The following is a 7,637-nucleotide window of genomic DNA, read 5'->3' on the forward strand; positions in this document are numbered from 1 at the left end:
AAAAAAAAAAAAAAAAAAAAAAAAAGCTATTTGTTACGCATGCTGCAACCTAGACGAACCTTAAGGACATTATCCTCAATGAAATCAGCCAGACGTAAAAAGACAAGTATTGTCTTCTCTGTGTCCACTCGTGGGAGGTCCCTAGAGTTGTCAAATTCACAGAGAGGAAAAGGAGACTAGAGGTTACCAGGGGTTGGGGGTAGTTATTACTCAATTAGGCGGAATTTACATTTCACAAGATGAAATGTAATGATTGCTGTAAAGGTTGCACAACAATGTGAATGTTCTTGATGCCGCCGAACTGTACACTTAAAAGTGGTTAATGGCCGGGCGCGGTGGCTCATACCTGTAATCCCAGCACTTTGGGAGGCCGAGGCGGGCAGATCACGAGGTCAGGAGATCGAGACCATCCTGGCTAACACGGTGAAACCCCGTCTCTACTAAAAATAAAAAAAATTAGCTGGGCATAGTGGTGGGCACTTGTGCCAGCTACTCAGGAAGCTGAGGCAGGAGAATGGCATGAACCCGGGAGGCGGAGGTTGCAGTGAACCGAGATCGCACCACTGCACTCCAGCCAGCCTGGGCAACACAGCAAGACTCCTTCTCAAAAAAAAAAAAAAAGAAAGGCAGTGCACGGTGGCTCACACTTGTAATCCCAGAACGCAGGGCACGGTGGCTCACACTTGTAATCCCAGAACTTTGGGAGGCTGAGGCAGGTGGATCACGAGGTCAGGAGTTCTAGACCAGCCTGGCCAAGATGGTGAAACCCCGTCTCTAATAAAAATACAAATATTAGTTGGGCATGGTGGCACATGCCTGTAATCCTAGCTACTTGGGAGGCTGAGGCAAGAGAATCACTTGAACCTGGGAGGCTGAGTTGGGAGGATCACTTGAGCCTGGAAGTTCCAGGCTGCAGGGACCTGTGATTGTGCCTGTGAATGGCCACTATAGTTGTGCTCCAGCATAGGCAACATAGGAAGATCATATCTGTATAAAAAATTTTTGGGCCAGGCATGGTGGCTCACTCCTGTAATCCCACTGCTTTGGGAGACCAAGGTGGGTCTGTCACAAGGTCAGGAGTTCAAGACCAGCCTGGCCAACATGGTGAGACCCTATCTCTACTAAAAATACAAAAATTAGCTGGGCATGGTCTCGATCTCCTGACCTCGTGATCCGCCCGTCTCGGCCTCCCAAAGTGCTGGGATTACAGGCTTGAGCCACCGCGCCCTGCCTAAAATTTTATTTTTAAAATTAGAAGTTATTTATTTACTTTGAGTTTACCTTTTAAAGTTTTTTTTTGGTTTTGGTTTTGTTTTGTTTTGAGATAGAGTCTCTCTCTGTTGCCCAGGCTGGAGTGCAGTGGCACGATCTCCGCTCACCGCCTCCCAGGTTCACGCCATTCTCCTGCCTCAGCCTCCCGAGTAGCTGGAAGTACAGGTGCCCGCCACCTCGCCTGGCTAATTTTTTGTATCTCTAGTAGAGATGGGGTTTCACTGTGTTAGCCGGGTTGGTCTCAATCTCCTCCTGCCTCAGCCTCCCAAGTAGCGGAAGCTTCAGGTGTGCGCCACCATGCCTCACTAATTTCTTGTTTGTTTTTTGAGACAGAGTCTCACAAACCAGAGTGCAGTGGTGTGATCTCGGCTCACTGCAACCTCTGCCTTCCGGGTTCAAGCAATTCTCATGCCTTGGCCTCCCAAGTAGCTGGGATTATAGCGATGCACCACCAGCACTAATTTTTTTTTCTTTCTTCTTTCTTTTTATTTTTTTGTAGAGACAGGGCTTCACTATGTTGCCAGGGTGTTATTTTTATTTTGTTTTTTAGTATTATTATTTTTTGAGATGGAGTCTCGCTGTGTCGCCCAGGCTGGAGTGCCGTGGTGCGATCTTGGCTCACTACAACCTCCACCTCCCAAGTTCAAGCAATTCTCTGCCTCAGCCTCTCGAGTAGCTGGGACTACAGGTGCCTGCCACCACCCCAGGCTAATTTTTGTATTTTATTTCTAGTAGAGACAAATTTTCATCATGTTGGCCAGGCTGGTCCTGAACTCCTGACCTCGTGATCCAACTGCCTCAGACTCCTAAAATGCTAGGATTACGGGCGTGAGCCACTGCGCCTGGCCTGTTATTTTTATTTTTTAGTAGAAACAAGGTCTCACTGGCTGGGCATGGTGGCTCACACCTGTAATCCCAGCACTTCGGGAGGCAGAGGCGGGAGGATCACGAGGTCAGGAGATTGAGACCACCCTGGCTAACACATGAAACCCTGTTTCTACTAAAAATACAAAAATTAGCCGGGCGTGGTGGTGGGCGCCTGTAATCCCAGCTACTTGGGAGGCTGAGGCAGGAGAATGGCGGGAACCCGGAAGGCGGAGCTTGCAGTGAGCCGAGATCGCGCCACTGCACTCCAGCCTGGGTGACAGAGCGAGACTCTGTCTCCAAAAAAAAAAAGAGAAAGAAAAGAAACAAGGTCTCACTATGTTGCCCATCCTGGTCTTGAACATCAGGGCTCAAACAGTCCTCCCCCCTCGGCCCCCCAATGTCCTGGGATTACAGGCGTGAGCCACTGTGCATGGTTGAATAAGTTTTTTAAAATTACCCAGAGGCCGGGTGCGGTGGCTCACACCTGTAATCCTAGCAATTTGGGAGGCTGAAACAGGTGGATCACCTGAGGTCAGGAGTTCAAGACCAGCCTGACCAACATGGAGAAGCCCCGTATCTACTAAAAATACAAAAAAGTAGCCGAGCATGGTGGCAGGTGCCTGTAATCCCAGCTACTCAGGAGACTAAGGCAGGAGAATCTGGGAGATGGAGGTTGTGTGAGCCGAGATCGCACCATTGCACTCCAGTCCGGGCAATAAGAGCGAAATTTCGTCTCAAAAAAAAAAAAAATTAGCTGGGTGTGGTGGCACATGCCTGTAGTCCCAGCTTCTTGGGAGGCTGAGTGGGGAGGATTGCTTGAGCCCAGAAATTCTAGGCTACAGTGAGCCATGATTGTGCCACTGCACTCCAGCCTGGGGAAGAGAGTGAGACCCTGTCTAAATACATAAATACATACATAAATAAATAAATAGGCCGGGCGCGGTGGCTCAAGCCTGTAATCCCAGCACTTTGGGAGGCCGAGACGGGCGGATCACGAGGTCAGGAGTTCAAGACCATCCTGGCGAACATGGTGAAACCCCGTCTCTACTAAAATACAAAAAACTAGCCGGGCGTGGTGCCGGGCGCCTGTAGTCCCAGCTACTCGGGAGGCTGAGGCAGGAGAATGGCGGGAACCCGGGAGGCGGAGCTTGCAGTGAGCTGAGATCCGGCCACTGCACTCCAGCCTGGGCGACAGAGCGAGACTCCGTCTCAAAAAAAAAGAAAAAAGAAAACAAAAAGCAGCTGGGCACGGTGGCTCACGCCTGGTATCCCAGCACTTTGGGAGGCTGAGGCTGGAGGATCCCCCTTGAGGCCAGGGAGTTCAAGGACCAGCCTGGCCAACATGGTGAACCTGTCTGTACTAAAAATACAAAAATTAGGCCGGTGTGGTGGTGCACGCTTGGTAAAGCCCAATACTTTGAGAGGCCGAGGCAAGAGGATCGCCTGTGGTCAGGAGTTTGAGACCAGCATTGCCATTTTTGATGAACCTGTCCCTACTATAAAATACAAAAAAATTAGCTGGGCGTGGTGGCGGGCAACCTGTATTCCAGCTTCTTGAGAGGCTGAGGCCAGGAGAAAGGCGTGAACCTGGGAGGCGGGAGAGCTTGCAGTGAGCGGAGATTGTGCCACTGCACTCCAGCCTGGGTGAACAGAGCAAAGACTCTGTCTCAAAAAAAAAAAAAAAAAAAAAAAAAAAAAAAAAAAAAAAAAATTTAGCCAGGCGTGGTGGCGGGCGCCTGTAAGTCCCAATTCCTTGGAAGACTGAGGCAGGAGAATTGCTTAAACCTGCGAGGTGGAGGTTGTAGTGAGCTGAGATCCGGCCACTGCACTCCAGCCTGGGCGACAGAGCGAGACTCCGTCTCAAAAAAAAAAAAATAAAAAAAATAAAAATAAATAAATAAATAAATACAATAAAAGGAAAAGAAATGTCCTCCCAAATTGCTGGGATTACTGGTATGAGCCACCCACCGCTCCTGGCAGAAATGTTGAATTATTGAATTTCATAACTTCATCCGACATGAGGAAGATAGTCAAGGAGAGTGTCATGGTGGAAGGTGATTGAGTGAAGACAGATGACGAGAGGTCCCTTCTAGTAACGGAGAACGCCTAGGCAAAGGCGCAGAGGTGAGCTGGAAATAATTCCAGGTAACTGAGGCAGAGGTGGAAACGTGAGCAATAACAAGAAAAGGGGTTTCTGAAACCCCCAGAATACTTAGAACCTGAAATAGAAATGTATTAGGGCCTGTTAATGTTAGGACTTCCTTAGACCAGGCTGAGGGGCTCCATAGGATTTTATTCGTGGAGAAGTGGGGTGGGTCTCTGCCACTGTCTTTTTTTTTCTTTTGTTTTGTTTTTGAGGTGGAGTCTTGCTCTGTTGCCCAGGCTGGAGTGCAGTGGCGCGATCTCTACTCACTCCTAGCTCCGCTTCCCAGGTTCACACCATTCTCCTGCCTCAGCCTCCCGAATAGCTGGCACTATAGACACCCACCACCGTGCCCGGCTAATTTTTTTAGTAGAGACGGGGTTTCACTGTGTTAGCCAGGATGGTCTCAATCTCCTGACCTTGTGATCCCCCCGTCTCTGCCTCCCAAAGTGCTGGGATTATAGGCGTGAGCCACCGCGCCCAGCCAGGTCTCTGCCACTTTCTAGCTGTGTGACTAGAACCACTTTCTAGCTTTGTTAGCCCAGTATTGTACCTTTATTTCAGTTATAGGGTATACAATTCCTTATTCACAACAATGAGCTGTAATTTTCTTTTCTTTTCTTTTCTTTCTGAGACGGAGTCTTACTCTGTCGCCCAGGCTGGAGTGCAGTCGTGCAATCTTGGCTCACTGCAACCTCCACTTCCCTGGTTCAAGCAATTCTCCTGCCTCAGCCTCCCGAGGAGGGACTGAGGAGCTGGGATTACAGGCACATGCCACCACACACAGCTAGTTTTTGTATTTTTAGTAGAGACAGGGTTTCACCATATTGGCCAGGATGGTCTCGATCTCTTGACCTCGTGATCCGCCCACCTTGGCCTCCCAAAGTCCTGAGATTAAAGGCGTGAGCCACTGTGCCCAGCCTTTTTTTTTTTTTAAGACATGATCTTGTTCTGTCACCCAGCCGCTTCCGAGGTGGCTGCTGTATGCAGCTGTTGGCGGGAGGCCTCAGTTCCTCACCACGTGGGCCTCTCCATGGAGCTGCTTGAGCTTCCTCCCATCATGGCGGATGGCTTTCCCCAGGTGAGTGAGCCCAGAGAAAGAACAAAGAGGAAGCATCAGTGAATTTTATGTCCTAGTTTCAGAAGTCCCACATTGTTGCTTCTGCCTTATTCTATTGTTAAAATGAGTCACAAAGTCTACTTGACAATCAAAAGAGAAGAAATAGACTTTGCCTTTCTTTTATATCTTTTTTCTTCCTTTTTTATTTTTTATTTTTTCAGACAAGATCTTGCTGTGTCACCCAGGCTGTAGTGCAGTGGCAGGATCACAGCTCCCTGCAACATTAACCTCCTAGGCTCAAGTGATCCTCCCACCTCCCACTCCCTAGTAGCTGGGGCTACAGGTGTGCACCACCACACCAGCCTAATATTTTGTATTTTTTGTAGAGAAGAGGTCTCACCGTGTTGCCGATTATGGCCTCAAACTCATGAATTTGGCCGGGCATGGTCAATCATACCTGTAATCCCAGCACTTTGGGAGGCCAAGGCAGGCGGATCACTCGAGGTCAGGAGTTGGAGACCAGCCTGGCCAACATGGTGAAACCCTATCTCTACTAAAAATACAAAAAGTAGCTGGACGTGGTGGTGAACACCTGTAATCCCACCTACTTGTGGGGCTGAGGCAGGAGAATTGCTTGAAACTAGGAGGCGGAGGTTGTGGTGAGCCAAGATGGCAGGCACCACTGAACTCTAGCCTGGGAAACAGAGCAAGACTCCATCTCAAAAACAACAACAACAACAATAACTCATGAGCTTAAGCAGTCTGCCTGCCTCAGCCTCCCAAAGTGCTGGGATTATAGGCATGAGTCACTGACTCCAGCCTGTAGTTTTCCGTATAAAATATTAAGAAATGATTAAAAGAGTCTGGGCGCAGTGGCTCATGCCTGTAATCCCAGCACGTTGGAAGGCCAAGGCAGGTGGGTCACTTGAGGTCAGAAGTTTGAGGCCAGCCTGGCCAAGATGGTGAAAACCCGTCTCTACTACAAATACAAAAATCAGCTGGGCGTGGTGGCGCACGCCTGTCATCCCAGGTACTCAGGAGGCTGAGGCATGAAACTCACTCGAACCTGGAAGGCGGAGGTTGCAGTGAGACTATATCACACCACTGCACTCCACCCTGGGTGACAGAGTAAGACTCTGTCTCAAAAAAACAAAACAAAACAACAACAACAACAAAGAAAAGAGTAGTACAACCAACTCAGTATGTTTTTTTTTTTTTGAGACGGAGTCTGGCTCTGTCGCCCAGGCTGGAGTGCAGTGGCCGGATCTCAGCTCACTGCAAGCTCCGCCTCCCGGGTTCACGCCATTCTCCTGTCTCAGCCTCCCAAGTAGCTGGGACTACAGGCGCGGCCACCTCGCCCGGCTAGCTTTTTGCATTTTTTAGTAGAGACAGGTTTCACCGTGTTAGCCAGGATGGTCTTGATTTCCTGACCTCGTGATCCGCCCGTCTCGGCCTCCCAAAGTGCTGGGATTACAGGCTTGAGCCACCGCGCCCGGCCCAGTATGTTCTTTTTTTTTTTTTTTCTGGAGTGCCATGGCGCAATCTCAACTCACTGCAACCTCCACCTCCTGAGTTCAAGCGATTCTCCTACCTCAGCCTCTCAAGTAGGTGGGATTACTGGCACACACCACCACATCTGGCTAATTTTTGTATTTTTAGTAGAGATGGGGTTTTGTTATGTTGGCTGGGTCAGTCTTGAACTTCTGACCTCAAGTAATCCACCCGCCTTGGCCTCCCAAAGTGCTGGGATTATAGATGTGAGCCACTGTGCCCAGCCCAGTTTTTTTTCCTCTTTTAATAAGACAGGGTCTGGCTCTGTTGCCCAGGCTGGAGTGCAGTGGTGTGATCATAGCTCACTGCAGCCTCAAACTCCTGGGCTAAAGCAATCCTCCCACCTTGGCCTCCCAAAATGTTGGGACTGCAGGCCTGAGCCACCCATCCAACCCATGTTATTTCAATTTCAGTCTTAGAGTGGGCTGTTTCCTCACCCGGAGGCCTCTCCTCCTTCAGTCTCTGTGTATCTCATTCCAACTCCTTTTTTTTTTTTTTTCTAGACGGAGTCTCACTGTGTCGCCCAGGCTGGAGTGCAGTGGCACCATCTCGGCTCACTGCAAGCTCCGCCTCCCGGGTTCACGCCATTCTCCCACCTCAGCCCCGGAGTAGCTGGGACTACAGGCATGCACCACCATGCCCGGCTAATTTTTTGTATTTTTAGTAGAGACGGGGTTTCACGGTGTTAGTCAGGATAGTCTTTTTTTTTTTTTTTTTTTTTTTGAGACGGAGTCTCACTCTGTC

This window comes from Rhinopithecus bieti, unplaced genomic scaffold, assembly GCF_001698545.2.
Source record: "Rhinopithecus bieti isolate Rb0 unplaced genomic scaffold, ASM169854v2 scaffold_28055, whole genome shotgun sequence".
NCBI lineage: Eukaryota > Metazoa > Chordata > Mammalia > Primates > Cercopithecidae > Rhinopithecus > Rhinopithecus bieti.